The sequence below is a fragment of the Lissotriton vulgaris genome, chromosome 6 (genome assembly GCF_964263255.1).
Source record: "Lissotriton vulgaris chromosome 6, aLisVul1.2, whole genome shotgun sequence".
Classification (NCBI taxonomy): Eukaryota; Metazoa; Chordata; class Amphibia; order Caudata; family Salamandridae; genus Lissotriton; species Lissotriton vulgaris.
Genome location: NC_141694.1, coordinates 979039964 through 979056482, shown reverse-complemented (window position 1 = coordinate 979056482; position 16519 = coordinate 979039964). Strand labels below are relative to the sequence as shown.

The 16519-nt window shown below is 47.0% G+C and overlaps 1 long non-coding RNA gene across 1 annotated transcript in view; it reads right to left on the bottom strand.

Annotated features, from left to right (window-relative positions):
* Positions 1-16519, bottom strand: part of LOC147708276 (uncharacterized) — a 140067-nt gene that overhangs the window by 45816 nt on the left and 77732 nt on the right. Inside the window, exon 6 of the long non-coding RNA XR_015296494.1 lies at positions 495-618. This is a non-coding gene — a long non-coding RNA (uncharacterized LOC147708276). The remainder of the gene's footprint in view (positions 1-494; positions 619-16519) is intronic.

Genomic DNA, 16519 nt, shown 5'->3' with positions numbered 1-16519 from the left:
CAGTAGGTTACTATCTGTATTCATGAATGCAAGGCAAGCAGGAGGGGGAATGGTGAAGGACTCTGAACCACTCCAAGCATTGGGGCCTTTTTAAAAGTGGGGCGGAGATACAAAAATAGATATTATCCTTACCAACAATCCATCTTAAGTATCAGAGTCCAAGTTACAGAGTGCAGGGGAAGACGTTAAATGAGGTTCCTTCCGTGAGAATGTAACGCTATCGTTCTAAAGTGAGATAGTGCATTTCAGCCGCAAAGGCAGCAATTTCCTTAAATGGAACATTGCTAGCATCGGGATCTAAATGCTGTTTAAGTAACCTTGGAAGCAGTCAGTCTTTTATTACCTACTATGACCAACACAATGTGGTCCATATTACTTCCATCTTGACAGAAATGATATTCAAGCACAGGCCCCCACTGGAAGGTAGTGAGGAGATTCAGATGCTGTGAAAGTCTTTTTAAATGCCTAAAGGAATGATTGTGAGATTTACTTACCATATAAACTGGTGAAATGATGCTGTAAACCAGAAGACATCTTTTTAAAAAAGAAATCTTCAGTCTCTGCAATGCAGAGAAATTCAGTTGTGAAACACTGCAACTGCTGGTCATTCAGTATAATCTGGAGATGGAAAAGTCCACTGTTAGCAAATTTACTATAAGCAGTACAAAAAATCTTGATTTTTATGAAGGGTAAACAGCTCAATTCTATGGAGTCTGTATTATTTTGAAAATCAACCTCACTTTCGAAAATCAAACTCAATTTGTGTTTTTAACCTCCCACAATTCTCTGAATCCCATGCCTCATTTGCCAACACTCCCCAAACAACTGTAGCATGTACATTAGGACATAGCTAAAGAGATCTATTGCCAGCCAAGTGGCAGTGTAGCGGTGATCTAGGCTGGCCGGAACATGGGAAAGCCGAGAACTTCAAGATGACGCCCGGCTGGGCGCCCTTCGGCTCGACATCCAGCGGTCCACTCTAGCGGGGAGGAGAGAGAGAGAACGGACGAGTAGAGGAGCGGAACGACGGTTACCCCAGGTGGGGAGAGTCGGGGTGATGAGCAACGCGGCGAGAGGAGAGGAGGACATGAAGGAGGGTGTTGAGCGGCTGAAGAGCAGAGCGACGGTGGACGGGAGAGGAGAAGAGCGGAGATTGTCGGAAGACCCGCAGAAGTCGACGCGACGCTTCAAGAAGAGAGAGAGCCTCCAACATATACCGCGCTTGTATCGGGTAGATCCTTGAGGGCACAGGACACCGAGATAACCAATGATACGGTCCAAGGGGACCGTAGCTCCAGGCAAGTGACGTGGAGGGAAGGGTGGAAAAAAAGGTTGGAGGGAAAGGGTTTGTGGGGGTTTTGGCGCAAATGAGGGCACTTGCTAGTATATGTTTGGCACACCCTTGACCCAAGAACCCTAGACCCTTTACCTGTTCCCAACCAGTACCCTTCCTACCTCACTACTTGTGGTGACCTCGGAATGTTGGTGAAGGGGAGCACCTCATAGTCTATAGATAATTGTAGTGTCCTTTCATTTCTCTGTTTGCCTTTTGGGAAGTACCGGCCTTGGTCACCGTGTGGAAGCAGTACAGCTAGAAGAGGAAAACCCAACCTGAGAGACTCTAAGCCAAGACTGTATTCCAGGACTGATTAGTTCTTCCTTCATTGTGTTTAAGTGATACACTCCAACTGTCCGGTCTGTAAGAAATAAATAGTAACCAACTATAGACTGTTTTGGGAGAAGTGTGTTTTCAATTAGAAGAGTTATAATTCTGCACAAGTAAACTTACCCTACCTCCCTTCTTGATAGAGGTTAAAATCATCACAGTGGTGTCAGAAGTGGGATACTATCATCTGAAACAAGATGACACAACCTGTAACTGTGCAGGATATGATAACCCAATTAGCCGAAGGACAGAGACATTTGTAATTGGTGTTAGAGCAGCAGAATCAAAATGCTCAAAAAGAAAGAGTCTTTCCAAGCTGCAATAAAAGAACAGGCTGCTCTCTTAACCAGCAATCAGAAAGTTCAAGATACAGTAATTTTGCAACTCACCGACGTTATTTCTAATGCTCGAGTACATCCTAACATACCTGGGAGTGTTTTGCAGAAATTTCAAGAAGGGGAAGATCCCGATTTCTTCTTTACTAACTTTGAACGGGTCGCTGCTACTGCTACTTGGCCGCCCGAACGATGGGGCCAATATATAGCACCATTACTATCTGGAGAATTACAGGCAGCGTACCAAGCGGCCAACCCAGCTGGAGTGACCCCATATCAAGAGATAAAGAAAGCAATTTTAGAAAGATTGGGTTGTGACCATGAGTATTATCGGACCGGCTTTCGAAAAGAAAAATGGGTCACGGGGGACAATCCACAGGCCTTATATCATCGGGTTAGAGACCTGAGGAATCTGTGGCTCCAACCTCATGCTACCTCAATGGAAGAAGTCACTGAACAAATTTATCTAGAACAATATCTGGAGGCCCTACCTAGTAACACCAGAGCATGGCTAAAGCAACGTCCGGGACTGACAACCCAGTATGCCATTGAATTGGCTTATGCATATCATCGGTCTCCTGACTTTAAAGCTCCCACAGGCAGAGCCCTTATTAATTTTCCCAAACCTACCCCGAGAACTTGCATAGAGGGTGGAGAGAAAAGACCCTTCTATGCGCCCAAAACTAGTCCTAAAAAATTCCCAAAAGTTACTAGTCCAGTTAACATGGGTCCTCAGTGTTTTAGATGTGCAGAGTGGGGACATATTTCACGTAACTGCCCTTTAAACAATGACAGTACAGAGCCCATGGAGGTGGGGTGGTCAAGAGGCAGAGTACTAGTAACTGGGGCTCCTAGTAGAAGGTATAAGAAGACCATTCGCCTTAATGGTAAAACTATTGAAGCCTTACTAGATACAGGTTGTCATCAGACCGTGGTGGTACAATACTTAGTACCATTACACTCTATTTGTTTAGAGGAAACAGTTTTGGTTTCCTGTGTACATGGAGACATTAAAGAATACCCCTTAGCGGACGTGTTGCTATAGATAGGCGGATATCCGCAGGTAAGGAAGGTAGGAGCAGTTCCCACATTACCAGAAAACCTGCTGCTGGGTACCGACTTACCCGGTTTCCTGAGTATCTGACAGCAGTATCGAATCAGTAAGTGGAAATGGACTGGTTACAAGAAGCTCCCTTTTCCGGTGAAAAGATAACTAGTCCAAGAGATAGGGAAAAAAGTCTAAAAATGAGAAAAGAAGAGACAAGGAGAGATACACTTCTGCCTGTCAAAATCTTGCCTCATGTCTACTCTCTTCTCCAGAAAATGGCAATACTCCGGCTCGGAGTTTTCGTGCAGACCAGAAAGATGACAGCACCCTTACGAATGCCTTGAATCAAGTGCAGGAGTTTGAGCCAGAGAAGGTAGGACCATATTTCTTTGTAAAAAGAGGATTGTTATACAGAGCCAGTGAAGGACAGGGGGTTAAGATGGAGCAGTTACTAGTACCACTGGCCTTCAGAGAACAAGTGTTACAGTTAGCACACAACCAAACAGGGGGAGGCAACTACAGACAAGAACTGACATTGAAGTATCTGCTAGAGAGATTCTATTGGCCGGGGGTGTATCGAGAAACTGCCAAATTCTGCGCTGCCTGCCCACAATGTCAGTTAGTCAATCCCTCTAAAGACAAAAAGGTACCCTTACATCCTTTACCAATTATTGATGTTCCCTTTCAATGGGTCGGAATGGACCTAGTAGGACCCCTTCTTCCATCTGCTAGGGGACACCAATACATATTGGTACTAGTAGACTACACCACAAGATACCCAGAGGCCATTCCTCTCACAAGCATGACCACAGTAATGGTCGCTCAAGCTATGGTATCTTTCTTCTCCCGAGTGGGGTTCCCTTCAGAACTATTAACAGACCAAGAAACTCCTTTAATAGCTAAGCTGATGAAAGAAGTGTGTAAAGTTTTAGGAATCCATCCAATTCGAATGGCAGAGTATCACCCCCAGAAGGATGGTCTGGTGGAAAGGTACAATAACACTATTAAAACTATACTCAAGAAACTCATAGGAGAGACAGGAAAGGACTGGGACAGGAAGTTGCCCTTAGTGCTGTTTGCAATTCGAACACATGAACAAAAATTGACAGGATTTTCTCCTTTTGAACTTCTGTTTGGGAGGAAACCCCGCACTTTATTAGACATGGCAGCTGAACAGTGAACAGAGGAGGAAGATGAGGGCAAACCCTTACTGGGATACGTGCAGACCTTAAAAGAAACACCAGATACGCTATGGGACATTGTCCACCAGAATATGGAAAAGGCCCAAGGTAGACTGAAAACCCAGTAGGATCGCTCTAGCCACATGAGAGAATTAACGGTAGGGGACAAGGTCTTAATACTCCTTCCCTCCTCTGATAAGAAATTGTTAGCAACATGGCAAGGACCCTATACTGTCTTACAAAAAGTAACTCCAGTCTCCTATAGAATTGCTGTACCACATACTAATAAAATACTGCAGACTTATCACATTAACTTACTTAAGAAATGGGAGGAACCCAAGGCTGTGCCCCAAGACCAGAAGGCAATGCAAGCGATTAATCATGTAACAATCCATAAAACATTAGACTTGCCCCAGAGTGTTGCTATTACTAGGAAAGAAAAAACATCAACCATGGGACCTTAGTTATCTGCTGACCAAAAACAACAGTTAGAGCAACTGCCGGAACAGTACCCCGGGCTTAGTTCAGGTGGCCGAGGGCGGACATCTTTGGTAGCCCATGATATTATAACTCAACCAGGAAAGATGGTAAATGTCAAGCCATACCGCATTCCTGAGGCTAGAAGAGAGGCAGTAGAACAAGAGGTTGAAAAGATGCTTCAGGCCGGTATAATTGAACCCTCTAAGAGTAACTGGCGCTCTCCCATCGTGTTAGTGCCCAAACCGGATGGAGCATTCGTTTTTGCATAGACTTCCGACAAGTGAACGCTCACTCCAAATTTGATAATTACCCCATGCCCCTGGTAGATGAGCTGATAGAAAGATTGGGGGAGGCTCGGGTCATGTCTACCATCGATTTAACCAAAGGCTTCTGGCAAATACCCTTAACCCAGTCAGCTCAAGAAAAGATAGCCTTTTCAACACCCTCCGGGTTATATTAATTTAAAGTCATGCCTTTTGGACTCCATGGACCTCCGGCTACTTTTCAAAGGCTTATGGACATTTTACTGCTAGCACACCAAAAATATGCGGTCGCATATTTGGATGATATCGTAGTACACAGCCCCAATTGGGAGACTCATTTAGAACACCTTAAGAATTTATTTAACACCTTGACTCAGGCAGGACTGACCATGAATCCAAAGAAAAGCACATTGGGAACTCATCAGATTGACTATTTAGGGTATACTATCAGTGAGGGGACCCTCAAACCACAAATAAATAAGTTAGAAGCCATTCAAAATATTCCTAAACCAACCACTAGAAGAGAAGCAAGAGCTTTTTTTGGGATTAGTGGGGTATTATAGAAGATTTATTCCACAACTATCAGAAGTGGCAAGCCCTCTTACAGATTTACTAAGAGACAAACCTTCCAGAGCCAAAATTAAGTGGGGTCAGTCGCATGAAAATAGTTTTGAGGCCTTAAAAACATTATTATGTCATGCCCCAGTATTAACTTGTCCTAACTACAAGAAGTTGTTTGTACTACAAACCGACGCGTCAGATAGGGGACTGGGAGCAGTACTATCACAACCAGATTCCCAAGGCCTACTTAAGCCAGTGCTATTCTTGAGTCGGAAACTATTCCCAAGAGAAACCAGATATGCTACAATGGAGAAAGAATGCTGTTGTAATTACCTAAAACGTAAGGTTGGCACATTCCAACCTCCCCTTTGTTCTGCCCTAGTTGAGCTGACCCCTTTGTGTGCTGTCAACGTTCCAAGGCGCACTCCTGTGAGTTCATGACTGGCAGGGTTATGGATGTCGTAATTTACATGCTTGCTGAATAAAGAACTTCAAGCTACAAGGCGTGATTGTTATTTACAATACTGGCGTCGATCGTTGGGAGGAGGCAAGCGCACGACATCCCCTCCATTTGTTACCCAGGACCAGTGGAAAGAAGAAAGGAAGGAAACGTAAACGAAACGTAATGTGAAGAGAGCTACATGAAGTAAATGTGCGTAGCTGAACAAAGTGGACCTGAAAGTAAACTGAATTGAAATATTCAAAGGAAATGATAACAAGCAGACGGAGTTAGAAAGAAGAGCGTGGAAATCGGCAAGCTGGACGGTGAGAACAGCTGCATGGAAAATAATCTGCTGGTGATAATCGGCAGTGACTGAGAGGAAAAAGAAATAAAGTACCCACAGTGTGATGGCGCCAGCTGAGGCGAATATGAAACCGATCTGCTGGAGTTAATGGGCAGTGAATGAGAGGAAAAGTGAAGAAAAAGAAGCGGTGATCACAGAGTGAGGGGCCAGTTGAGGTGGCTGCTAAACTGATCTGCCGGCATAAATGAGCAGTAAATGTGTGGAAAATAAAATTTAAAAAAAACAGAGGTACTCACAGCGTGTCGGTGCCAGCTGAGGTGACGGTGTGACGGAACGGTTATGTACAGAGTGGAGCCATAGTGGTGACTGGTGAATCCGAGGGAAGACGACAAGGCGTAGGCAATCAGAGGTGAGAGGAATCATCCTGGTGTCAGGAGCAGGCGGTGACGTGTGGCGAAAAGTGAGTGAAAGAGAAATCCTGTGAGGAATTGAGCCGTCATCAATCGGAGCAAGTGCGGCTGTTGGAATACGGCGAGTCGGCACTTCGTGGCGATGGCGGAGGTCAGCGGGAAATTAGCGAGAAAGAAATCCTGTGAGAGAGAGGGATCCTTCGCGGGAAAGGAGGAAGCTGTGGCCAGTTTGGAAGGACAGAGTGAGGCATCTCGTCGTGGAAGAAGTGAGGCAATTCATGCGCGTGAAGAGTCTTTTTGAGGTGGGAACGTTGTTGGAAGAGTGGGGGTAGCCGTGTGCAACTGCGTGAGGCTATAGAGAGACGCATTGGAGAGTAAAGAGATTTGTCTGTGGCCGATTTGTCAAGAGACCCTGTGAACCGCATCTGCAGATTCCTCATAGTAACCGATTTAAGGTGCAGAGCAAGTTGAAGAGGAATTTATTAACGGAGCTGTAACAACTCCACCTAGGTCGTTCTGAGAGAAGGGGGCACAGTAGTACAAGTTTCTAAGACGGAATATAAAGTTACTTTTGAAAGCGGAGAATATTTTGGAGATCTATGAGGTGGAAGGAGCACTGGTGGAATTCAAAGTGAACCAGGTGGGAGGAAGTGTGAGAGAGAGCTCATATCCTGTATGGAACTGAAAGGAAAATACACCTGTGAATGAGGAGTGTAACCGAGGAGTAAAGAGAAGTATACTGTCTTGGCAAGGCACATGAGCTACCGGTGTCAGAGGCTGAGTGAAAGTATCGGGGAGCGATAATAAGCAGATGAATCCCTGAATGGCAAGAGCTAGTGCGGGAAAGTGCATAACGTGAGGCAGTGAACGCAGCTCAGAGGCTGCCCGTCGAGTAAGGGGCTCTGAGATCAGCTGTGAGGAGGATAAAAGTAAAGCTGCGTCCGTGAAAAGGCAGGAGGAGTGTGTAGCAGCGCAGTAAATGAGGCAGAGAACGGAGTTTCTGAGGCAGTTTGTTGAGCAAGGAACTCGGAGGCCCGTTGTGTGAAGGGAGACCGGGTGCTGACGAGTGGAGAAAAGGAGGAAAAGGGAAAGACGTACCTGACGGGGAAAGCTGCAGAAAGAGAAACGGTTGCGGCTGCTGAGGTGACGAGTGAGGCGGCGGATGCGCTGAGGTGAGGGAATCTTGAGAAGAAGTGAACGACGGTTTCATGGAGTGAGTTGGACAGCGTTGTGCGGCACCGAGGAGAGAGAGAGAGAGCAGCATGTGAGGAGGTGACTTTTCTGTCAGCGGTAGATTCGAGGGAAGGAGGACTGGTGCGTTGTCGGCGGATTCAGCAGTGCACGTCCAGGAAGACAGTGGCAGTGTCGACGGAGGGAAGCTGACTGAGAACAGAATGGCAGATTCAATGTATTACAGGCAGTGCAAGAGTGACAAGGGAAATAAACTGTCAAGTAGTAACGGCAGATTCAACACAAGGATAGTGCGGAAGGGAAGGGAATAACTTCCAGGAAGACGAATAGTGCAGAGTATGTTTTGTCGGTTCAAAAATGAATAGTTGGAAATTGGACTAGCATTGTAAGGCAGTTGGAAGAAAATAACACAAATGTTAAAATAGGAAAAGTGGTATGAGAAATAACTAAGAGTGTATTTGAGGAATATACAAGTGAATAAGATATTAATTGCAAAGAAATGGAATTTTGAGTGACCGAGAGGGAAATGTGAGAAGTTCCAGGTAAAGCAACGCACGTGTTAGAGAATATGGTGCAGTGTGATATTAGGTAGTATACGGAGAGGTGAAACTCAGCCAGTTGAGGGAACAGTGAAGTTAGACTAAGATAGTGTAGGAGTAACCTTGTGAAATTAAAGAAAGTGTACTGCACCTTGACTGAGAAAAGGGTAAAAGGGATTGGGGAAATAGTAGGTAAATAAGTGCAGAGTATTTAGTGTATCTAGGAGATAGATATCAGGGCGCACCCATACATTAACTGTACGTTCTGGAAGAGAAAGTGTTTTATCTTTGTGAATTATCCTCAACATGGACAGAGGGTCTAAATTAATGGGATGGGCTCAACAAAAAGACTTAAGGATGATACTAGACTCCACAAGTGAAGAACCAGTTATGATATCAGGGAAAAGGGCATGTGGAGAAAAGGTGATAGAAGGGAAAAAAGATTGTGCAAGGAGAATTCATTTGGGGAGAGGGAAATCCCTAAAGAAGACCAAGAAAAGTATTTAAGGCAGGAAGAAATAAAACCCGCAGAGAACTCATAAGGAGTTGTGCCCATAGTAACAAAAACTGAGGGGGGCACTAACAAAAAGGGACAAGTCTGTGAGAAATGGAAGCATAAAATAATGAGTGTTCTTCCTCTGGGCCAGTTGGACACAGAAGGGGATATGGTCACGAATAAGGTTATAAACATTAAGAGAACAGGGATCACCCCTAGCCAAGAGGTAGAGGAGGAAGAAGAAGGAATGGCTTTTGATTCAAGCTCCTTAACCGAACTAGGAGAGCAGGAGGAAGAATTTAAGGGGGAAAGAAACAAACTAATCTTCAAGAGAAGAAATTGGTAGAGAGAGCGTGAAACAGTACCACAGGAGATCAGGAGTGGAAATTTAGTGACTAAACCCCATGGTGGTCAATGGGGTCAGGATTTAATGGTAAATAAAGCAGGAATACACTACGGGTGGCCAATGGAGGAAACCAGGGTAGGGAAGTATTCCAGACAGTGCAGGTGTTGTACAAAGAGAGAAACGACTACAGAGAGTGAGGAAGGTTGCATATTGGCAGTCGAGGTATCAATCACTCTAGGGGAGGAATCAGTAATGGACATTGTAGGACCCCGGGAGGCTAAGGAAGGGGATGCTAGTGTCAATGAGTCCCGGGAGGGCTATCACTCCAGTGGAGCGAAAAAAAGGACTGTAGGAAAGGAGTCTATTATCTTAGAAACAGTGTTGTCAAGAAAAGACAAGGATAGAAGGAGCCTCTCGAACCGTGATGTTGGAAAATGGGGTCCAGATGGTCTTATCGCATATGAGGGAGGGAAAAAATTGTTGGGTTGCATTCCAACAAAGTCCAACTTTATACTGTACTAGGGTGAATGGAATATTCGAAGGAGTAAATCAAATGATTGAAGAGACTTTACAAATGGTTAGTAACACTATGGTCAACGTGAGAAAAGCTCTTAAGGAAACAATATGGTTGTACCTAATCATGCCATCCGGTGTGGTGTGGCCATCTGCATGTGAACCAGGAAAGGCTAAAGGACCAGACACTAACAGGGGAACATTAAGGCTGAAGGGAAAAGAGGAGGAGAGGGATTACAACGGGAAGAATCAGGAAGAATAAGTAGTGTCAGGATTGGTATCCCACATGTACCCTGACTAGTGTCTGGGAGGGGACAGGGAAGAGTGCAGACAATGTGTGGTTTGATTACTCAGATTCTTGTCGTTGGGGATTGTTCAAATGTTGTCTAGGAAACTAAAAAGGTTACATCTCTTGCAGTTACCCACTGAGCTGTTCTGTTGTGGGGTAGGAGATGTGTTGTAATTACCTAAAACGTAAGGTTGGTACATTCCAACCTCCCCTTTGTTCTGCCCCAGTTGAGCTGACCCCTTTGTGTGCTGTCAACGTTCCATGGCGTACTCCTGTGAGTTCATGACTGGCAGGGTTATGGATGTCGTAATTTACATGCTTGCTGAATAAAGAACTTCAAGCTACAAGGCGTGATTGTTATTTACAATAAATGCCTTGCCATAAAGTGGTACAAAAGGGGGTGGTGATGGACGGAGCATCTGAATCAATCAAACACTCACACCCAGTCAAAAGATCTGGGTTTAATCCATTATCGTTCTTTAGCCCACTCTGCCATCCCAGTTCAGACATGGATATATGCAAATCAGTCTGACCCTGTGCCTCATGGGAACAGTGCAGACCGAACTGCCAAGCCATGTCTTCCCTGGACCGGAAACAAGCTTCCGAGGACCGGTTTCTGGCATTCCAGCCGTCTTCAGCCCGGCTTGCTTGAATCCAGTGGCAAAGTGAGCAAGGGAATCACGTCTGAGCATACCCTGGCACACAAAATGCGGCCAAAACGGTACAAAAGGGGGTGGTGATGGACGGAGCATCTGAATCAATCAAACACTCACACCCAGTCAAAAGATCTTGGTTAAACGCCATAAAGTGGGCCATGGAATCCCTACAGTACTATTTGGTAGGACGTACCTTCTTCCTGGTAACAGATCATGCCCCATTGACATGGTTAGCCACTAATAAGGATACCAATGCTAAAGTCTTACTATGGTTCCTGGCCTTACAACCTTTTTCCTTTCAGACTTTACACATGCCAGGAAAATTGCAAGGAAATGTGGACTACCTATCCAGGTTCCCTGTGTCAGAATGGCCCGATCGTCCATCCCAAGAAGAGAGGCAATGTGATATAGGCTGGCAGGAACACGGGAAAGCCGAGAAGTCCAAGATGGCGCCCGGCTGGGCGCCCTTCGGCTCGACATCCAACGGTCCACTGTCACGGGGAGGAGAGAGAGAACGGACGAGTGAAGGAGCGGAAGGAGGGTTACCCCAGGTGTGGGGAGTCGGAGGTGATGAACAACGCGGCGAAAGGAGAGGAGGACACGAAAGAGGGTGTTGAGCGGCTGAAGAGCGGAGCGGTGGTGGACATGGAGAGCAGAAGAGAGGATATTGTCGGAAGACCCGCAGAAGTCGACGCAACACTTCAAGAAGAGAGAGAGCCTCCAACATACACTGCGCTTATATCTGGTAGATCCTTGAGGGCACAGGACACCGAGATACCCAATGCTATGGTCCAAGGGGACCGTAGCTCCAGGCAAGGGATGTGGAGGGAAGGGTGGAAAAGGAGGTTGGAGGGAAAGGGTTTGTGGGGGTTTTGGCGCAAATGAGGGCACTTGCTAGTACATGTTTGGCACACCCTTGACCCAAGAACCCTATACCCTTTACCTGTTCCCAACCAGTACCCTTCCTACCTCACTATTTGTGGTGACCTCGAAATGTTGGTGAAGGGGAGCACCTCAGTCTATAGATAATACAGACCGATAGTGACTGTAGTGTCCTTTCTTTTCTCTGTTTGCCTTTTGGGAATTACCGGCCTTGGTCACCGTGTGGAAGCAGTGCAGCTAGAAGAGGAAAACCCACCCTGAGGAACTCTAAGCCAAGACTGTATTCCAGGACTGATTAGTTCTTCCTTCATTGTGTACAAGTGATACACTCCAACTGTCCGGTCTGTAAGAAATAAATAGTAACCAACTATAGACTGTTTTGGGAGAAGTGTGTTTCCAATTAGAAGAGTTATAATTCTGCACAAGTAAACTTTCCCTATCTCCCTTTTTGATAGAGGTTAAAACCATCACAGTACCCATCTCACTTCATTTGTTTTAGGATATGGTACCCCAGTAGCAATTAAGTCAGCTGATAAACTAAGCAAGGAAGGGCTATGCTACAGTTAATGGGAATAATAAAAGCTATGAATAGCATGTTCACCATCAGCATTTTAGGCAATTCCTACCAGTTCAGCAATAGTAAAGTTGAGACTCCTATGCTCAAAATTACGTTCATACAAATTTAGAAGTCTCAAAAAATGCCCTAATTTCTTTAATCTTACAATTTTACTTTTTATTTGAGCATCCTGTCTACACTGCTACTCATTTCATTACCAAGATAAATGTATACTGCTGCTTGTTAGGCAACAGAGTGTCCCTCACGTCAGACAACATCTTGCTTTAGCTTTATGATGTCAGCTTGCTAGGCAACAGATTGGCCCTCATGTCAGACAACAACTTGCTTTAGCTTTATGATCTCAGAGCGCCTCAGGTCCAATTGTCCTTGTGGAAGCGGACCACACAGGAGGATGAGATATCAGAAGTTATGCAGTAGGTTACTATTTGTATTCATGACTGCAAGGCAAGCAGGAGGGGGAATGGTAAAGGATTCTGAACCACTCCAAGCACAGGGGCCTTTTTGAAAGTGGGACGGAGATACAAAAACAGAGATTATCCTTACCAACAATCCATCTTAAGTATCAGAGTCCAACATGCAGAGTGCAGGGGAAGACGTTAAATGAGCTTCCTTCCGTGAGAATGTAACACTATCGTTTTAAAGTGAGATAGTGCATTTCAGCCGCCAAGGCAGCAATTTCCTTGAATGGAACATTGCTAGCATCGGGATCTAAATCAGGCTTTAGCCGGCTACAGCCTCGAAGCTCCCAGGCGGTGTATGATAGCCAAGGCTTTAGGCAACTTGGCTCTCCCGTACGCCCAGAAACAAGCCCCAGAAGCTGCTTGCACAACAGACGGTTTTTGTCTCGCTGGAAAAGACCTTCGGTTGGTGTCAGTGTGCCTGGAGCAGATCGAGGTACCAGCAGGGTTTCTTCTGGTCTGAGCTAAAACACCAAATCATCCTGAGCACATAATGGTGAGTACACTCCCACCCGCCAGCTTCGATCGACCAGCCACGCCCTCGCCGCCGTCCCCCGCATTCGAAGAGCAACAACGGGAGGAAGATCCTTCTCCTACCTGGCTGCTAAGACGTGGAACTCCCTCCCCATCCACCTCCGCCTGACCCACGACCACCTCGCCTTCAGGAAGCAACTCAAGACCTGGCTGTTTGAGCAGTAGCGGACCCCCCCTACCCCAAGTGCCTTGAGACCCTCCGGGTGAGTAGCGCGCTATACAAATGCTTTGATTGAATAATTGATTGATTGCTGTTGACAAACGGTTTCTACCAGATTACAACGGAAAAAATGCACCTCTAGGTTTCTCCAGAAACTGCGTAGGTTGTGGTGAGAGGGGATTTCGATATTTAACGGAGTTCTTGAACCATATCAACTTGAAGCTCACAACTCAGCTGAAGAAGAAGAAGCACTTAAAGTACTACAAAGTGAGGAACTCCCAAGGAGCTCTGTCAAAGGGCCCCCTCATCTGCTGGAAAGGCAATAGAGAAGAATGTAGAAGTCGGCTTTCGCCTGCTGGTAGCCATTCCACGAAACCCAACTGTTCAGGGTCTCCTTCTTCAACGCCAGAAAGTGAAACGACTAATGGGTACAAGTCAGGCTTTATGCAGACAGAGTGCACCTCATACAGTCCAGCCAAAGAAGTTGCTGGTGTTAACCTGAGTGGGACCCAGGACCTGTCTGTGCACACGAAACAAAGGCATCGTAAAGTCACTGGCATTGCCGGGGCAGCTCATAGGGAAGGCATTCAGCTTAGTCCCTCTTACGTTACGTGCCCCGGACGTTGCTAATGGCAGTAATAATTGTGGGAGGAATACAGTGCTGTCCAGACATGTGCCACATTCTATGTCTTCTAGCCCGAGCTGTGTGGCTATAGATCAAGTGTCTTATGGCTAGTTTTGGCCCACCAAAGAAGCAACACCGTGGTTGGTCTCCGGGGTCTCCTGTTACTGGTCCTGCATTACCTGTCCAAGTCCCTGCCATCCGACCACTTGCAAGAACGGTCCCACTTTCTCAATCAACGATGAGTGCTATTCTGCAACCACAACCCATCCCTGCAGGCGAGACTGTAATTGTTCCTGAGAACCTTTTAAATAATTCAGGCGTGCAACCTGTTATTCTCATAGGCTATGGTACGTTACCATACTTCTATGGAAATGTGGGTGACATTGTAGTCAGCCCTTTGCTGGTCAACTGCTACAAGATACCGCAGCTGCAAAACAAGGACTTGCACGAGCTGGGTGTTGCAGGAAGCCATTTATTAAATGTGGAGAACATGATACTTTTAACTAAGTGGCGAAAATGGCGGCGTAAGCTCCGATGCGGAGAGAACTCTATCAATCAATCATTCAATCATGGAAATTATAGAGCGCGCTACTCACCCGTTAGGGTCTCAAGGCGCTGGGGGACGAGGTGCTACTACTATTCGAATAGCCAGGTCTTGAGGTGTTTCCTGAAGCTGGGGTGGTCCTGGGTCAGTCGTAGGTGCGTGGGGAGGGAGTTCCAGGTCTTTGCTGCAAAGTAGGAGAATGACCTTCCTCCTGCGGTGGCTTTGCGGATCCGTGGGATGACGGCAAGGTTGTTGGAGCGGAGCAGCGGGTGGGGACGAAGAACGTGAGTCGGTTGTTGAGGTATACTGGGCTCATGTTGTGGAGTGCTTTGTGTGCGTGGGTGAGTAGTCTGAACGTGATTCTCTTGCTGACGGGGAGCCAGTGGAGGTATCTTAGGTGGGTAGAGATGTGGTCGCGTCTGGGGATGTTGAGGATGAGTCGTGCGGAGGCGTTTCGTATGCGTTGGAGACGGTTCTGAAGTTTGGTGGTTGTTCCGGCGTAGAGGGCGTTCCCGTAGTCCAGTCAGCTGGTGCAGAGTGCCTGGGTGACTGTTCTTCTGGTTTCGGTGGGGATCCAGCGGAAGATCTTCCGGAGCATGCGTAGGGTGTTGAAGCAGGATGATGAGACGGCGTTTACTTGTTTGGGCATTGTGAGCGATGAGTCGAGGATGAAACCTAGGTTGCGTGCGTGGTCCGTGGGTGTTGGTGCAGAGCCCAGCGTCGGGGGCCACCAGGAGTTGTCCCATGCCGAGGGGGATTGTCCGAGGATGAGGACCTACATCTTGTCTTAGTTGAGTTTGAGGTGGCTGTGTCTCATCCAGTCTGCTACTTCTTTCATCCCTTCCTGGAAGTTTGATTTGGCAGAGGCTGGGTCCTTGGTGAGGGAGAGTATCAGTTGGGTGTCGTCGGCGTAGGATATGATGTTGATGTTGTGCTTCCGTGCGATGGTGGCGAAGGGGCTCATGTAGAAATTGAAGAGTGTTGGGCTGAGTGAGGATCCTTGGGGTACGCCGCAGATTATTTCGGTTGCCGAGCGGAAGGGGGGGTGGGGGTAGTCGTATTCTCTGGGTTCTGCCGGTGAAGAATGAGGAGATCCATTCCAGGGCCTTTCCCTGGATGCCTGTGTTGTTGAGGCAGTGTATTAGGGTGCAGTGGCAGACGGTGTCAAAGGCTGCTGAGAGGTCTAGGAGGATGAGGGCGTCTGTTTCCCCATAGTCCATCAGGGTTCTGATGTTGTCTGTGGCTGCGATGAGGGCGGTCTCGGTGCTGTGGTTCGCCCGAAATCCAGACTGGGAGGGGTTGAGCGAGATGTTGTCCTCGAGGAAGGTAGTCAGCTGATTGTTGACGGTCTTCTCGATGACTTTAGCCGGGAAGGGGAGAAGTAAGATGGGCCAGAAGTTCTTGAGGTCCCTGAGGTCTGCAGTGTTTTTTTTTTAGGAGGGAGTTGATCTCAGTGTGCTTCCAGCTCTCAGGGGAGGTTGCTGACGTGAAGGAGCTGTTGATGATGTTCCGTAGGTGGGGTGCGAGGATGGTGTTGGCCTTGTTGAAGATGTGATGAGGGCATGGGTCGGAGGGGGAGCCGGAGTGGATGGTGTTCATGACGTGGATGGTGTCTTCGCTGCTGATGGGAGTCCGGGAGTTGATGGTGGTGGCAGTGGTTGCTGGGTTGGTGTCCGGGGGTGGAGGTTGGGGTCCGAAGCTGTCGTGTATGTCCGCGATCTTGCATTGGAAGAATGTTGCGAGCGAGTTGCAGAGGTCTTGCGTAGGGGTGATGTCGTTGTTGCTGGCGGCGGGGTTGGAGAACACTTTGACGATGCTGAATAGTTCCTTGCTGTTGCGGGTGTTGTTGTCAAGTCGTTCCTTGAGTGAGGTCCTCTTGGTGTTCCAGATCTGCTGATGGTATTCTCGGGTGACGGTTTTGAGGGCAGTCAGGTTTTCCGTAGTCCGTTCTTTGCGCCAGGTCTTTTCGAGATTACGGAAGAATTTCTTTGTGGTTTTGAGGGCATCTGTGTACCATGA